This window comes from Aegilops tauschii, chromosome 3 (assembly GCF_002575655.3).
Source record: "Aegilops tauschii subsp. strangulata cultivar AL8/78 chromosome 3, Aet v6.0, whole genome shotgun sequence".
NCBI classification, from domain to species: domain Eukaryota; kingdom Viridiplantae; phylum Streptophyta; class Magnoliopsida; order Poales; family Poaceae; genus Aegilops; species Aegilops tauschii.
The window spans coordinates 459,664,739-459,683,688 of NC_053037.3; positions in this window are offsets into that span (position 1 = coordinate 459,664,739).

The window sequence follows — 18,950 nt, forward strand, 5'->3', positions numbered from 1 at the left end:
GTAGAGCCTTTAGTGATGGAAGGTATTGCCTCGAGTGTGTCCGGGAATAAGGATACAAAGGTCGATGGGGATAAGCCCAAGAGACCTTGGAAAAGGAAAGTGTATCCTACTTCGGCTGTCCGCAGAAGTGCTAGGGTTAAGCTTAAGAAAAAAATTCATAATGATCTATGAAAGGAATCTTTTGGAATAGCAGAGGTCTAGCTGACTTGGCTAAAAGAAGGTTCCTAGCAGAGACATCGATTGAGCAAAAACTAGATTTTATTGCACTTCTCCAAACAGGACGAGATAATTTCACCTCACAATTCCTTGGAACTTTATCCGGCGGAATTGATTTTGATTGGCATTTTTTACCCCCTAGAGAAAGATCTGGTGGGATATTACTGGGGGTGAGAGGCGAAACGTTAGAGGTGATTAATCTGGTGCGGGGGGATTTGCGGTCGAGTTTCGGGTGAGATCGAAGTTGGACGGTTTCCGATGGTCTCTGGTAGTTGTATATGGAGCAGCCCAACCTGAACTTAAACCGGATTTCCTAGCGGACTTGGTGCGGATTTGTGGGGATGAAACTCTTCCAATCCTAGTCGGCGGGGATTTCAATATTATCCGTTGGAGAGATGAAAAGAACAATGATAATTTTGATGGACGTTTGTTCCATGATGTTCAACATGATTATCGAGAGTCTCAGTCTCAGGGAGATTGAACTCACAAGTAGACAGTTTACATGGGCCAATTCGTTGCCCACTCCAACGTACGAGAAGTTGGATAGGGTGCTTGCTAGTGTGGAATGGGAACAAAAGTACCCTTTAGTGTCGGTGCATGCGATGCATAGGGCGATATCAGACCACACACCTTTGCTAGTAGACTCGGGGGACGCAAAACACATTGGAAACAAGAACGCTTTCTCTTTCGAACTAAGTTGGTTCGAGAAAGAGAATTTCGTGGATATCGTAGCACGTGAATGGGCGAAGCCCGTCAGTGGACGATCAAGTGTAGAGAGATGACAAAACAAGATTAGACATCAGAGACAATTCTTATGGGGTTGGGCCAGAAATGAGAGTGGGATTTACAAACAAGAAAAAGAGCGACTCACCCAGTTAATAGATGCGCTAGACCTAAAAGCAGAGTTCAACCTACTCGATGTGGCGGAACAGACCACAAAATCCGAAGCTGAGCAGCGTTTACGAGCTCTTCTTAGAGAAGAGGAGCTCAAATGGGCATTGCGTGCTAAGGTTCTCAAGGTTGTCCAAGGGGATGATAATACACAATTCTTTCACATGATTGCGAATGGAAAGCATAGGAAGAAGAAAATAATCCAGCTTGAACAGGATGAAGGGACTGTAGTGGGTCATGAAAATCTAAAAGCGTGTATCATCAATTATTATAAACAATTATTCGGGCCTCCGGTAGAATGCACGGTATCCCTGAATGAGTCTGTTATTGGAGATATCCACTAAAAAAAATACACTTCCGTGATGATACGTGTTTGTCACAGTAGGTCGCGTTTTTTTGTCATGTATGTACATCCATGACGATTTTATGACAGAATCAAGATAGTCATACATGTGCTGTCGTAGAAGTGTTCCATGACATTACCAAAATTATCATCACGGAAGTGTGCACTTCCATGACGATAAATCGCCCTTCACAGAAGTGCTTTCGTTAAGGGTGACCGACACGTGGCATCCACCGTAACGGAACGCCGTTAAGCTATCGGGTCGGGTTTTGGATCCGATAACCCGTTAACAGCCCCGACCAATGGGGATTTTCCACGTGTAAAATCATCATTGGCTGGAGGAAACACGTGTCGGCTCATCGTTGGGACAGATGTCATCCACTCATTGAACAGAAGGCGCCTATGATACATCGACACGTGGCACGGCCCAACAGAGGCCCATTCCTGTGAAAAGGCCGGCCCGTTTGACTTGGTCAAAAGGTGGCAGGCCGGCCCATGGAAAGCCTATTAACGGCGTGTTCGCATATAGCCCATTTACAGCCCGCTAACCCAAGGCCCGTTACGCCCTATCCGAATTAGGCCCAGTAGCGTCATCTGGGTCATCCAATATGATTCCAGCCCGTTTTCACTTCTGGCCCATGTATGGCCCATGACGTCTTTCGGCCCATATGAGGCCCTATGTAACTCTTGGCCTATTAACGGCCCGTGGTGAAACTGGCCCGTAATGAACAGTGTATCACTTTACACCCATTAACGGCCCGTGGTGAAACTGGCCCGTAATGAACAGTGTAATCACTTTATACCCATTAACGGCCCGTTATTCCGTTGGGCCGTTTCCAGCCCATGTTATCTTTCGGCCTTCTCAGAGCCCATTTATTCTTGGGCTCATTTCCAGCATTCGCTTACTTACGGCCTGTTACTGTCATTTTCTGCTTGTGGGCCAAATTCAGCCCGTGGTTACAGTCGGCCCGTTTGTGGTCCGTTAATACGTTGGGCCGTTTTCATAGCGTCATCAAATACGGCCTATTAACGATGGCCCATTATGGTCGGCCCATGAACGGACAATTCCAACTCTAGCCCGTTTACGGCCATAATGCGGCTTGTTATTGGCCCATGTTTGGCCAATCGATCATACGGCCCGTATAAGGCCCATTGATGATACGGCCCGTAGAAGGCCCATTGTTTCTACGGCCCGTAGAAGGCCTATTGTTTCTACGGCCCGTAGAAGGCCCACTGTTTCTACGGCCCGTAGGAGGCCCAGTGTCACTATAGTAAATATTAGCCCATGGTTATTGTGGCCTAGTTTTAAAAAATAGGTTATTGTAGCCACTAGCAAACCGCGGAAAAAGAACTGCACTGACTACAAGCAAACAAATAAACAAGACAACAAGGAAATAAATAAGCAAGCAACTTATGCTAGGCTATCACGGCTATTACACATATTACATCCACTGGGCATCAAAGTTCGCCACCAGTGCAAACATAGGGAACAAAGCAGAATATAAACGCCGCAGCAAAACAAGTCCAGAACTGAAACCACTTCAGAAGAGTTCAAGAAACAATATCTTGGGTACCCATAATGCTGGCAAGATGCTTAGCAAGCTTATTAACTTTCTCTTGTTTGGCGCTTAAATCCTCCAGCGCTTGCTGTTGCACAAGAAAGTACGCATCTGAATTCTGCAGGGACTTCCTCAGTCCTTTGCCTTCTTGCCGCAGCACAGCTGACTGATGCCTTTCAGCTTGTAGCTGAGACTGAAGAAGCCGAAGTGATTCAGGCAGCGAGTTCGAAGAGCTTGTGCCAGCGGTACTGGCCAGTAACTCGAACACTACATCAATGCAGGGCTGTGGGGTTTTCTCACTGTCTACAAGATCGTTTTTATCACCTTTCTTGGAGACCAACAGGGTTGTCTCACTATCTTGAACCTTATCTGCATTACTTTCTCTACCATTGCATAGTGGGGTGCTCTTCTCCAATATTCTGTTTGCATACTACAAGAGAAACAAGCAGACACATCACAGTTTTAGCTTGTAGTATACGAAACTCATTTTGGTAAACCGGTTCAGTAGTAAGGTGGACAGGATAACATCATGAAACAAACATATATCTATGTACTCCCATATACTCCCTCTGTTCCTAAATATTTGTCTTTTTAGATATTTCAAATGGACTACCACATACGGATGTATATAGACATATTTTAGAGTGTAGATTCACTCATTTTGTTCCGTATGTAGTCACTTGTTGAAATCTCTAAAAAGACAAATATTTAGGAATGGTGGGAGTATGATATAGAAACCCAACAGGTGGCATTCACACAAAGCAAATCTAAACTAAGCTGATGACATATAAGATGTATAATGTAAGCAATGCAAGGCGCCATATGCATGATATGACCAACATCAGCATGCCAGGTTAGAGCAAACACCTCAGGTGGTAAACAGGCGTGGTCGGCTCCTTCTGAATCTCCATCTGAACAGTTATCTTCCTCTGGAATACAATCTGGAAATGCAGGAGGGGGGGGGCACTTCGCCCACCATGGAGCGGCGTCTGCATGACATTATATTCGCACGCAACGGACTTCTCTTTTTCTCTACATGTTCAGTACGATTGTGTACAATATCTGACATGCATAATAAAAAAATAGTTAGATTTTGTAAGGCCTAAGGGGTGCATGCAAAAATCAAGACTGATGGTAGCAAACGAGTGGATGGATCCAAAACTAATGATAGCAGGTAGATTATAGCTTCAGTTTAAAAAGATAGGCAATGGATCATGTATTGTTTATTGCCCACCCAACATGAACCACATAGAAGACCCTAGATGAACCAGATAGTAGACAGATACTATTTGTTGCTGGCTCAATATGAGACCCATGGGCAATTCAAAACTCAAGATTGAACGATAAAGTAGCAGGTAATAATAACCGATGTATAACGTAAGCAAACACGAAAGACTGCGACCTCTCTTCCGGAACTGTGTAGTCCTCAGGTTCATCTGCTCAGTCGATGATGGTAATGCAGTTGGCGTGGCTGCCGGCAACGGGGAAGATGATCTGAGGCGGCGAAAGGAAGTCTGCAGGGGGGATCTCTGCTGCAGTGAACGCTTCTGTCGATGGTGCACCTCAGGTGGGGTGGATGACGGCACGGCAGGAGCAGGACATAACACACAGAGTTTTCTTTGACGCCTATCTGAAAATGAAGTAAATCTGTAAGGGCTCCTTAGAATTGGAGGATTCTATAAACGCAGGGACAGGAAAAACACAGGAATAGGATAGGAATGCACGTGCAAAACAGAGCATTTGGAAACATAGGATTTCAGTCAACCTGGGTGTTTGGCTCACATGAATTGGAAGAACAGAGGAATGGAGAAACAAAGTGATGCGACGAGTGTACAACCTCTTTGGCATAGCCTTGTGGACCTCAGCATCATTGGGTTGGACGTGGAGGATGGTGATGATGCTGGTGTGACTGTCGGAGGTGGGGAAGAAGATCCGAGGCCTCTAGAAACGGCGCCGAGGGTACTGCTCCGCTATGATGGACGGTTCCGTCGTTGGAGCAGCTCCGCTAAGGTGTACGGCGACGAGGCTGAAGCATGAGAAGACAGACAACGTTAATCTGAAGTGGGACCCTAATATCATCTGCAATAGATGATGTAAAATACATCACCAAAAAGTGCTAGATGTAAAACGCATCAGCCGCGCCACGGCCGCTCCAACAGATGCTGTAAGTACTGTTCACTCTGAACCTAACTGGAGAAAATGAACTTCACAGTTGAAACTGAATTTTACTATTGAAACTGATTGAACTAGTAACAGAGCATTGCAATAGATGTTTAGGGCATTCGAGCACTAGTAGCAGAGAAGCAGTGATCTAAATCAGTAGACGCTCGAGCAGGGAACGCACTAGCAGAGAGCAAGTTGTGCAGTAGCACCACGAGCGAGTGCTAAAGCGGCAACTCCTGTAGCTGCCGGAGGTCGTGCAGCAGCAGCACAAGCGAGAGCAAGAGCAGAGCAGCAGCACGAACGAAAGCAGGAGCAGTGCAGCAGCGCGACCAACAGCAAGAACGGAGCCGCAGCGCGAGCGAGAGCCGGAGCAGCTGCAGCTAGTGCCGTTGTGGAAGTCGCCACCAAGGAAGCAACGACATGGGGGAGAGACGCCATGGATGATGTGGCCGGCGACGGCGCCGTCGATGGAGACACGCCATGTCTGCTCGGTATCGAGCACTGGCAGCCCCGTGAGATCGAATAAAAGATAAAATGCAGCGGTGAGTGCAGAACCTCCTTGGTGGCGCTGAGTTGGCCTCGGCTTCATCGGAGGAATTGGAGAGGGTGCTGCGGTTCCGGTGGGGCAGGTCAAGACAGCGCTGTGGGGATTGAGGTGGCGCGATAGACGAGGCAAACGTCGGGGCAGCTCCTTGGAGGTGGAGGACGGGGTGGCTGATCCGGCGAGACGACGAGATCGACAATGGATCCTCATCCGGTACGGTGGATGAGGGACGGCGAGCTGTTGCGGTGGACGACGTAGTCGGGGAAGAGTCTCCGGCTGGGCGGCGGTCGGGAGGCCGACGGAGGAGCGTGGGGTTTCACGGGTTTTGGCGGGTTTTGGCGGCCTCGGTGTACGAATGGGGGGCGAAGGGGGAGAGGAGAGCCAAGCTTAGGGACGCGCTTGTCCGAAATGTAGGGTAAGTTACCAGCGTACCCCCACCGGTTTTGACACCGCGACGTGGAGCTTCATTTCCGGCTGAGGGGTAGAAGGGGGATTTCGCGTGTCTGGGCTGCGGGAGCGATTTCGGATGAGGAGGGAGTTCTCGCGCGCGTCCAAATTTTGGGATAACAAGGCGCGGCGCGGGTTGAAGAAGCGGGAATTTCAAAGCAGGTGAGATAAAAGATACTCGAGCTTGAAAATTTCGGGATAACAAGGTGCGGATTCCTTGTTCGGCAGAACAAACTTAACGTGTAAAAAAACAATTCATACAAGACACAAGAGAGTCATGTCCCCTTTTACTATATTGCTATAGATGCCATTGAAAAAACTACAAGAAAAATGTAAAAAAATCGGGAGAACAAGATTACCCTGCACAGTACCAAATCGATTCGCACTTCCCTCAACAACAACAAAAAACAAATCAATTCCCACCAAAGAAAGAGTAATGTCCCTTTTTATATGATTACAGATGCCATGATCTCGAATTTCAATTTTTGAATCAACGTTATGTTGAATTCGAATATATCGTTAGGTGACCTTGCGGTTTATAATTGATGTAGTCGTACATTTTGATCTTCCATCATATATGAACATTTTACTCCACCATGTGAAATATATATTGTCGTCTACCATATGGACTAAATTTGAATCAATTTTCCTTATTTGAATACGATTGTTGTCAAGTTATACAATAATTTAAATATTATCTTGATAACAAAAAACATACATATAGCAGTAATCATATTTCACTATGAACTACATGTACCATACGCTCTCCAATTCAAATATTTGTATCCATTTTATGTTGAATTCAAATCATGGTACATTATTGGTCTAGGTAGCGAGATGTTTGGGATAATCTAAACCCTATTTTCATCCGTATAATTTTTGGCTAAATTGGGACAAGTTTTGGTATAAGCCTCTTGCAAAACCGGAGATTCTCTCAACAAGCCTCGTGGTTCCAAGAGGGAACGTGTCACCTTTGTGTGCGAAACGATATACGCTGCCTCCCCCCTGATTTTATTTACAGAGGCAACATAGAACTATATGAGTGCCCTGTTAAATTTTGGAATTATTTCAGGTTCATTTGGCCTTTTTATACATTAGTTGATTTTCTGGACTTTTAATGTGCATAATCTAAATATGAATTGCATGCACATGCTCCGGTGCACCAAAGTGGGTTGAAAAATCACATGTGTGTCCTTGGTTGAATTTCTAGGTCCCATGGAAGAAATGAGAATGAAATTCAAACATCTGGGCGTCATGACTCGGCCGAGAACATCGAGAAACTTTAATTTTAAATTCATGTAAATCCAAAACTCGCCTGAAATCATGAAACTTGGCATGGTGTCATGTCATGGCACTAACATGTTGTGGTAAAAAATTGGGCCGATTTGGAAGCTCGTGGTTCTAAGAGGGAACGTGCCACCTTTGAGTGTGAAACGATATACGCTGCCCCCCCCCTTGAGTTTCTTAACAAAGGCAACATAGAACTACATTAGTGCCCTGTTAAATTTTGGAATTATTCCGGGTTCGTTTGTCGTTTTTTATACATTAATTGAGTTTCTGGTCATTTAATGTGCATAAGTCAAATTTGAACTACAAGCACATGCTCTCGTGCACCAAAGTTGGTTGAAAAATCACATTTGTGTCCTCGGGTGAATTTCTAGGTCCCATGCAAGAAATGAGAATAAAATTAAAACATCTGGGCATCGTGGCTCGGCCGAGAACATTGAGAAACTTGGTTTTAAAATTCTTGTAAATCCAAAACACGTCTGAAAATCATGAAACTTGGCATGGATGTAATGTCATGGTACTACCATGTTGTGGTAAAAAAATTGGCCGAATAGGAACATATTTTGGTATAAGCTTCTTGCAAACCGAAGCTTCTCTCAAGAAGGCTCGTGGTTCTGAGAGGGAACGTGCCACCTTTGAGTGCGAAACGATATACGTTGTCCCCCTTGAGTTTATTTACAAAGGCAACATAGAACTACATGAGTGCCCTGTTAAATTTTGGAATTATTCCGGCTTCGTTTGGCCTTATTTACACATTAATTGAGTTTTTGGTCATTTAATGTGCATAATACAAATTTGAACTACAAGCACATGCTCCCGTGCACCAAAGTTGGTTGAAAAATCACATTTGTGTCCTCGGGTGAATTTCTACTCCCTCCTTCCATCTATATAGGTCCTAATGCGTTTTTTGAGGCTAACTTTGACCAAACGTTAGAGCAATAATATATGACATGCAACTTACACAAAGCATACCTTCAAATTTGTATGTCAAAGGAGCTTCCAATAATATAATTTTCATAGTATACATCTCATGTGCTTTTAATCTTGTCAATAGTCAAAGGCTGTCTTGGAAAACACATTAGGCCCTATATAGATGGAAGGAGGGAGTAGGTCCCATGCAAAAAATGAGAATAAAATTCAAACATCCGGGCATCGTGGCTCGGTCGAGAACATTGAGAAACTTGGTTTTAAAATCATGAAACTTGGCATGGTGTCATGTCATGGTAGTACCATGCCGTGGTAAAAAAAATTGGCCGAATAGGAACAAATTTCGGTATAAGCTTCTTGCAAATTGGAGCTTCTCTCAAGAAGGCTCGTGGTTCTGGGAGGGAACGTGTCACCTTTGTGTGCATAATTCAAATTTGAAATACAAGCACATGTTCCAGTGCACCAAAGTTGGTTGAAAAATCACATGTGTGTCCTCGGGTAAATTTCTAGGTTCCATGCAAGAAATGGGAATGAAATTCAAAATTCTGGGCGTCGTGGCTGGGTTGGAAACATTGAGAAACTTAGTTTTTTAATTCCTGTAAATCCAAAACATGCATGAAAATAATGAAACTTGGCTTGGTGCCATGACATGGCACCAACATGCTGTGATAAATTTGCAGTCCGATTTGCGAAGGCGCACACATTAACAATCAACAAAGTCATTTTGGAACAAGTGTTGTCACGTTACAATCGGAAACACAAGTATTTATTGAAACCGTGGGCTTTCTACTTACTAGTACCATTTACGTGCCGCCACGCGTCCCCATTTTTTATTAGCTAGGAGGCGCCGTGCAGGGTAGCTATTTGAGTACGAGAGGCGTGCGATCAGACCCCTGCGCGTGCTTATCGGGAGGAGAGCCCTTTGACCTCCATCTGCCGTCCACCTCTCTCCCAAGGTCTCCATTAATGGCGCCCGAGCCTCTGTTTAATCGCATTAAATCAACACATGCAAGTATCAAAAGGAGAGTCACGGCATGCATGCATGCTTTGTAATTAATGCATCGGTAAACGCAAATTATTGAAATATATCGAGTGTAGTGCTTTGATGTGTCGCGTCAACTCGTACATCAACGAGAAGTTTGATTATCCTCTCCCTCGCGGACTTAACTGCACCTGCCTTTGGCTGTATGACAGGTTGGCCACACACCTGTCGGGCCCACCTGTCATACACGCAAAGGCAGGAGCGTCCCTCCCTCGCCCATGAGCGTGGTGGCTGGCAAGGCTAGGAGAAGCTTTCGCTACACGCTCTCCCTCCCGCACGGTGTCATATGGACAGAAGCGTACTGTAGTACTCCTCCAGTGCAGTAGTACTCCATCATTGTTCGACTTCCCGAAGAGGCGAAGAGCCAAGCGCAGCCCGGACGCTCGTGTGGCAGTTTCATGTGTAGAGTAGTCTAGGATAGCGTGTACTGTGCCTGTAAGCTTAAAATCGTTGGGGTCGGCTCCATGCTATGTGGCCGTCTCGAAGTTTAAAAAAAATTAAAATAGTCTTCTGGCCCTACCTGACACCCTGGTGATTGTAGTTTGCACGCTCATCTGGTCAAGACAGGAATATATATTTTAATTTGTTTTTTTCGAAAAGGGGGGACTCCCCGGCCTCTGCATCAGAACGATGCATACGGCCACATATATTTTAATTTGTGGTGGGTAAATGTTAGAGGTTGCAGCAAATATATTGTACACTGCGGGTCTTTCAGCCAAGTTTAGAGGCAAGCATGTGGGGCCAGTGCTATGATGTGTCGCGTCAACTCGTACAACGAGGAGAAGCTTGATTTTACTACACGCCTTCTCCCTCACCCATGCGCGCGGTTGCTCGCAAACGAGGACAGACTTTTTCTTAGTAGTACTTCTACAACAAGCTATCCGTCCCCCTCGCGGTGGACGGACATGCAGCAGTGGATTCGACACTGTAGAAGCAGTAGTAGTAACATCATTGTTCGTCTTCTCGAAGAGGCGAAGAGCCAAGTGCAAACCGAACGTTGCAGTTGCGAACATTGGAGCACGCATATAACCAGGCTCTTGCATGAGACAAAATTGCTATGTGAGCCCACTATTGTACTAGTACGTACAACTACTTGCTAGTATAGCCCTGTAAACCAGAAAGGAGTATTTGCCCTTCTAGAGGCGCAGCGTTTCCAGACGGTGCTGGCGACCGCAGGCATCATAGCCCTCGCCGACGCCGGCTTCGCCTCTCGCATGGACGACATGATGGTCAACTCCATCCACAAGTTCACCGCCGTCAAGAAGCGCGCGGACGACCTTGTCGTACTGCTCCAGCCCGCGCGCCCAGGCTCCTCATTGCCTGCCACCCTCATCTGCCTCCATGGTGACGAACTCTTTCAAGCCCTGGTGGCCCTGCAGGTGCCGGAGGTCGCGACGAAGAATGTGCACCTCGAGGCCGCGCCCGCCGCGCAACGCCTCGCCATGCAAGAAACCGTCGACCTGCACATCCACGTCTACGAGGAAATCGTCTACATAGGCCACTACAAGGCAAGCGAGGACAGAAAGACGTTGGCCTTCTTCCAGCGGCTGGAATCTTTGGACGCCATTGTTCAGAAGCACGTCGACCTGGCCACGAAAGCCGCTGCTACTTAGGCGCCGTTCGGTGGGCCGGCGCCCTGAGACGAGGAGGTGGACGTCGTCGATGGATGCATCTCTTCTTGCCTCCTGTAACCAGCACTGCATCGCCTCGTGGCCTTAATGTTTTATTAGTATAGTACTCCCTCCGTTCCCAAATATAAGTCTTTCTAAAGATTCCAGCAAGTGACTACTACATACGGAGCAAAATGAGTGAATCTACACTCTAAACTATGTCTACATACATCTGTATGCTGTATTTCATTTGAAATAGTATCTAAAAAGGCTTATATTTATGAACGGAGGGAGTAATATGGCATTTTTATTCCAGTAGTAACGTTTTCACTGTGAGGTGGGGCTGCAGTTGAGCAAACCCACCCCGCCCACCGAGCGTCGGCCGAGTTTAGAATTACTAGAAGAGAGAAACGAGGGAGGAGAGCTAGCTGTAGCACGGACGCTGTTGTCAGATGGGACTCGTGTTTATAGAATAGGAGTACTGAGCACTCGTGCCTCTTTTTTTAGGGAAAAATTAGTCGTATGTCTAGTACCACTAGTTGGGTGCGTGCGACCTATAGCTGTCATCACTTTAGGTCTCCTTTTCGAACCGCGGCTACGCTTCACAGTACATATTATTTCACGCATTTATCCTCCTATATGTACTCCTAGGCTATTTCCACGTGCTCCCATTCGCCGACATGTGGGACATAGAGCATCTGGGTCGTAGTGCATGCACGACTCGGAGCAAATGCTGGGGTACTTTACATTTCAGACCTCACGAATTACATGCAAACCCCCCGCAGAAGAGTAAATAAATGAATGGATTACTACATGAAACTGGATTATTTTCGTGGAAACTGGAGCACGTTCATTAAATTTTGGACATAACACGTTTATAAAAAATGACCGGACCGAAACCAGTCTAAGGGCCTCTTTGATTTTTCACGCAAAAAAAGGGCCTCTTTGATTCGCAGGATACTGAAAACACAGGAATGGGGAAAGTATGATGGCGATGAACCGAGACGAGGAGAACTTTAACTCAGTTAGAGGTTAGAGTAGATTCTAACCCTGAACTAACTCTAAACCAAAGAGGTGTATGGATGGCAGGGTTAGATTGACAATAAATGCTCTATCTCAATCATTTGACTACTTTGGACCCTATTTCCTGCCGGATTTGGAGGGTGCTTGGATACGTTTTAGTTCCATGACTAAAAGTAGTGGGACTAAAACTTGCTAGCCTCACCCATGCTTGGATCCAAATACTAAAGAGACTAAAATCAAGTTAATGAGCATTTATTATCCTCCAAACCCTCCAATCCAGAACTCGCCTGTGTTAAAGCAGAGGAGTTAAATAAGGAGAGAGAGGACTAATCCACATTTTAGTAGGGGTACCCCTGACTAAATTTTTTTAGTCTCAAGACTAGTTTTAGCCCCTCTTTAGTTAGGGGTGCTTGGAACTTTAGCCTCTTAAAGAGACTATTTTTAGTCAGACTAAAATAAGTCCCTTGGATCCAAGCACCCTCTTGGTGTGGCCGGCTCTTCTGTGGCCTCCTCCCGCTCACAATTGACATAAACGAACCATCTATACAAATCAAGCATGCAAAACATGATAATTTTTACTTTGTCCATACAAATGAGATATCCCACTTAAACATACAAGTCGTCAATCAAGCTTCACAAAATAAAAAAACACTTCATGAAACAAAGAATGAGCTAACTCATCAAGGAAGTCATTCACGATAGGGAGGGAGCCCAGAGCCCCTCACGCACCGAGGGAGGAGCTCGCCATCGTCGCTCTGGAGGAAGGTTCTGTAGAGCCCAAGCCCCGGGAACCCCTCCGACACCGGCCCTTGCGAGTTGAGGTTGACACCGGTATGGGTAGCAGGGCCGCTTGCCACCGACTGGGAACTTAATCTTTGGGCCTCTAGAAATAATGCAAGCCTGTAACTAAAATACCTAGAAAGGTGAACTGAATCTTTGGGCCTCCAGAAATAATGCAAGCCTGAAACTGAAATACCTAGAAAGGTGAACTGAATCTTTGGGCCTCTAGAAATAATGCAAGCCTGAAAGTGAAATACCTAGAAAGGTGAACTGAATCTTTGGGCCTCTAGAAATAATGCAAGCCTGAAACTGAAATACCTAGAAAGGTGAACTGAATCTTTGGGCCTCTAGAAATAATGCAAGCCTGAAATTGAAATACCTAGAAAGGTGAATTGAATCTTTGGGCCTCTAGAAATAATGCAAGCCTGAAATTGAAATACTTAGAAAGGTGACCTGAATCTTTGGGCCTCTAGAAAGATTTATTACCTCCTCAAGCAGCATCAAACAATTCCATGCGTGCACCACAAATCTATACCAAGTTTTACCAGGATCAACTTTTCCAAATCAGAATTAGCACTAGAGCAAGCAAGATCAATGATATGGCCATGAGACAGAGAAGGAACGAACAAACTCACCCCTCTCGCGACCTCCCTGGTAGATGTGCCACCGCCGCGCACGACAGAGGGAGAAAACGACTGGTGAAGGGGGAGCGGGGCGACCTTCGAAGGCCGGAGGGAGAGGGCGGACGGAGTAGGGCGGCGGAGGCCGAAAGGAGAGGGCGGCCGGAGGAGAGAGAGGGCGAGCGGCCCTATGGGGAACAGAGAGGAGTCGTGCGAGGGGGGAGCGATCTGGTGCGGGCAGGGGAGATTTTTTTAGTTCTCTTTTAGTGGGCCCGAGGATAACTAACCCAATTAGAACCTCTCTACCGGGCTAGTTTTTTAGCTGGGTTAGAGCAAACTAGCTCAAACTAACCCCTCTTGTTTCGATAATTTGAGGCTATTTCAACCCAAACTAGCTCTAACTCAAGGATCCAAACAAAGAGGAGTGTTACTGTCCATGCTACAGTGTGGACCGTAGCACATTGTTTTTTATGGCCATATCACCACATTGTTTTCTACTGCTGGTTCACTGGGCTACCGTGGTTCGCACTGCTGGTTCACTGGGCTGCCATGGTTCGCACTCCTCCGACCTGAGTAGTACTGTAGTATAGTACTAGTATATACCGCATCATTCTTTGCTCCTTCTTACTACTCCGACATGTGGGAGAGCCAGCATTCGGGTCGACGTGTCATGCACCAGATTAGAGCGCGGAACGGAAGGGGGGCATCACCCCGGTCGGACCGCCAGTAATTCATGACTATAGTGAGTGGTCATATCACAAGTCTTTCCAGCAGTAACGCGCCGTCAAATCGCACAGCCCCACTCGCTCACCCTCCTCGCCTCTCTGTCAAACCGCCTACCTGAAAACTGCCACGCGTACTGCCCGGGAAAAGCCCCGCCCTCAACTTTTAACTACGCGAAAATAGTTCGAGCTTGTTCGTTCTATATAAATACAGTACTTACTGTATGTTTATTCACCCATGGGGTTGTTCAATGAATGGAGGGGCGGGGAGCACAAGTGAACAATACTATAGTACTACTAATAGTAAGTAGGAGTCGTACAGTAGTCACCTTAAATAGAGAGTTTCTTTTCTTTAATGCCACGTACACAAATTGAAACGCTTGTTGTGGAGAGAAAAAAGATAATCACTCCACTATATATGGACGCAGGGGCCTGAGCGCTTGCTTTACTAGGGTTGCTCTCTTCATTCTCTCATCCTCTCCAGATATAAACAAGACAGCGGTAGCGACATTTTCTCTCTGCTCACCGCTGGTCACAGATCCGGCCGGATCCCTTTGGCCGGTGTGTGTAGAGGACTAAAAGGTGCATCGTTCACGCGGTCATCGCCGCCGAGGGAGGAAACCCATAGCTGCCGGAGGGGCCCGATCCTCTGCCCGTGCCGTTCTCTCCGACACAGCGCCGGCTCGGGAGGTCCTCCGACCCTTCTTCCTCCCTGCCGTATTGTCCGCAGATCCGACCTGCCGCTGCCAACATCCCGGCGACCCTCAGGTATAAGTTCTTCGAAAGCGGCCTTGCTCTACTGCCCCAGCTCCCCACGTGTCTGCATGTGCATCTTTTTCTACTCCCATCAACTCTTCCAAAGCCACCTAAATTTTTAGTATTATTAGAGGTAAAGCTACTTCATGCATTCGAATCTAGGGCTTTGTTCAAACAACGAAGAAAGGGGGGAAAGTCGTAGCATGAATCTAGGACTTGATTCAAAGAGGAAATAATATGGTGAAAGTAGTAGAGACCGGATACCCAACCGATCTCTTGGTTGAAAAGGGAAATAATGGGAAAACGCAGTACAAACTGGATAAGGAACATATCTATTATTGGTTGAAAAAAGGATAGAAAGTGGCGGCTGGTGGACAAGTCAACAGAGTATGTCCAGGATTAGATTTGCTGCCATCACATAGTAAAAGGTCTCCAGGATTAGATTTGCTGCCCTCACATAGTAAAAGGTCTCAGGATTAGATTTGCTGCCCTCACATAGTAAAAGGTCTCAGGATTAGATTTGCTGCCCTCACATAGTAATAGGTCTCCAGGATTAGATTTGCTGCCCTCACATAGTAAAAGGTCTCCAGGATTAGATTTGCTGCCCTCGCATAGTAAAAGGTCTCCAGGATTAGATTTGCTGCCCTCACATAGTACAAGGTCTCCAGGATTAGGTTTGCTGCCCTCACATAGCATGAACAAACTCGGCATCACCACTTTATGCCTCCTTGTAGGTACATTGTGCTGATGCGTCCACTGTCGCATGTCCTTATACCAACCTTTTGTTGTTATTAATGTAAGGGCGCATGTAAAATGAAGCGATCACACTGTTACCTTAGGGACATGTCTAACCAGTGTTATTGTTAATCTAATGCCTCCAGTGATAAGATGCAATTAAACTGTGTTACAAATGGCACTCCTGCTGTTTTCCCCAGTATGATAAGTAAGTTGCTCCTTTACGCTACTGAGTGTCCTGGTGTCCCCACGGTCCCATGCCCTTAAACCAACTCTTTAGCTGCTGTTGATTTACTGTGTCTGGTAAACAAGCAATGCCACCATTAAAGTAATCCCATATTTGAGGAATCTCATTGTTGATCGTAATGCTTCTGGTAACATGAAGCATTGCTGACGTTTTAAAATTTCTACTGTCCTTGCGTGATTGCCATGAACATAATTAAGATGCTTCTTTTCATTTTGTATATGTTTCGTATATTCTTATTGACCAGCAACTGTTTACTTTCTATCTTTTTGTGCAGATAGGGATATCCATTTCACCTTGTTGCTATTGTGACCTTTTGGTGAACTCCACAAAACACTTTTTTTTGGAATGAGTGTCTTGTGCAGTTCAACTAAAATGTCACGTGGGCAACATCTCTCAATTTTGGTGGAACTGCACAAAATGGTGATTGGAGTTTCCAAAATCTCCGTCAAGTTCTGCTGGTAATCTCGTGCAACATTTTATTAGCCTTTGCAAGATGGAGCTGTCACTGTCACCACAATGGCACTTTATTTTAGTGGAACTGCACAAAAGGATAAGAAAATTATAGTTGCACCTTACATGAGCCGGACAGCCAACCTTAATGTTCCTCAATTTTAGTGCAACTACTAAAGAAGAACCTGCCAGCTCACAAGAGCAAGTACTTCTTGCTAGCTGAATGATGCAATCTTTGCTTCATTTCAGGTGAACTGCAGAAAAAGGCGCATGAATTGAATCATGGAACTCCAGGCAGACCTCATCCAAGTAGAGCTGGAGGTTGAGTTCAAGGAGGCCGCTATTAAAGCGAAATCATGCTCTCCTGTCTCCTTGTTTGTGTTGTGCAAACATGATGTGCAAACAGGAATACTCAACTACAGATGTTGTGACGGTCAAGAGCATTCGCCAAGTTCTTCGATTGTATGACATGGCTAGCCAAGATGGATTTAATCCCGATATTCACTTTATCAAAAGGCTCTAATGGGTTGGTTCTGAATCTTGCAAGCTGGGAATCAGTGAGATGTGTAGGCATCTTTGTTATACTTATTATTTGAATCTTATTTGTTGGTTCTGAATCTTGCAAGCTGGGAATCAATGAGATGTGTAGGCATCTTTGTTGTACTTATTATTTGGATCTTATTTGTTGGTTCTGAACCTTGCAAGCTGGGAATCAATGAGATGTGTAGGCATCTTTGTTGTACTTATTATTTGGATCTTATTTGTTGGTTCTGAATCTCGCAAGCTGGGAAACACGGCATGATGATGCAGAGGACAACAACCATAACAAATGGTTCAAACTTGGTAGTATTATCTTTGTGAAAGTGCGACAAATGTGCTGATCGTGTGCGTCCTGAGAATAATAATTCTAATTGTTGTGCATGTTGATCCTGTGGCACTGATAGAACGAGCAAATGCATTGCTTGTTTTAAGTATAAATTTCTATTAAAGCTAATTAAATTTAAGTAAAGTGACCACTAACTCCTGTTATTACAGTACCAATACAGACCCGCTCGTGAACCGACGTGTGGCCGAAGGTGCATCTTCTGCCAGGCGTGCAGCGGACAAGGGAGGGGTAGTAACTGTTGTCGCCTGTACACACTCAGCTTACTGTTGAATCCAGTTCCCCAAGAGCTGAAAAACGAACTGCTGCCGCCGCCTACACACTCGTTCACTCGAAGAGACTCCAATGGCGATCCGAGGGGTGAGCCTGCTGGATATGGACTTCGGCAAGGAGTTCCCCTTTGAGTTTGCCGTTCAGTCCTATGGCTGCACCAAGTTGAATGTGATGTACACCAACGATACGGACTCGGTGAAGCTCTGCCTCGCCTCAGTCCTATGGCTGCACCAGGTTCTGGAGCATTCGCCCGTTTCATCGGCAGTGCCGACTGCACCTTCGCTACGGTGGAGAGAAGGAAGAACGCGACGATTCGGCCATCTGGTGCAACAAGCTTGTCGACATCCAGAAGCAATACAAGATCATCAGCAACGGGCAGGAGAGGACTCCATGGTTGACCTCGCTGAGACCATCATCGACCCCTGATACGCCAACATGAAAGAAGACGACCTGAACACGTGGGAGGTACCTCTGAATCTAGCCTACATAACCTACGTGGCCAAGGACGCATACGCATGCTACGACATGTACAGGCAGATCTTGGACATGAGGGCGTGTCTGCTTCCCGTAACCGACGAGTACACGGACAACCGCAATGTCATGATCAAGCGTGCCAGGAAGGTCTAGATGTTGTACATTATCTGTTTATAAGCACCTTTATCATCTGAGTGTTTCATGCATTAGCCTATGTGTCGTAATTATCTGTTTTGTCCGAAATATTTCTTTTAAGAACCCATTAACCTGATTGCTTTTTTAGTAGCTATTTGCTTATGTATGTAAACTAGTTCACTTGTCCGTAAAAAAACTAGTTCACTCGGCTGCCATGCTTTGAATCTCCCTCCTCCCAACATATTCTCCTCCTCAGGTGGACCCAGTAGGTCTCTGAATTTTCTCTCACTTTCTTTTTCGATGTAAACTGAGTTTTCTCCCAGTACTTTCCCCTAGAACCAACTCAACTGTCCCACGTCTAGCCTAAAAAATAATAATACCCCACGTACTATTAACTCATAAAATTAAAATGATATTTTATTTCGTAAGTTGAAAGTTCTTACAAAATAATAATAATAATTGTTTATATATAACTTGGCAAGTTAACTCCTAGTGATTGCGTACATATGCTTGCAAAGATTTTACTGACGTGCAATCATGTGTATATGTTTTTATAACATTTCTCCGTCTAGCCCAACATGATATTTTCACCCAGCCCAGCAAGTCCGTGGATTTCGAGAAAAATACAAATAGGATTTAAACGGGCTGCATAGATGCTACATCATTGTTTCACCCAGCCCACCAAATGGACTGGCTGACATGTGGGCTAGTAGGTCGAAGCCTAAGAAGGCGTTGGATTTACATCCAACGGCCGGCATTCTTCTTCAATCTCTCGTCTTCTTCCCCAAGCGCCGGAACCGCCTGCTCCAGCCTTCGGCGTCCA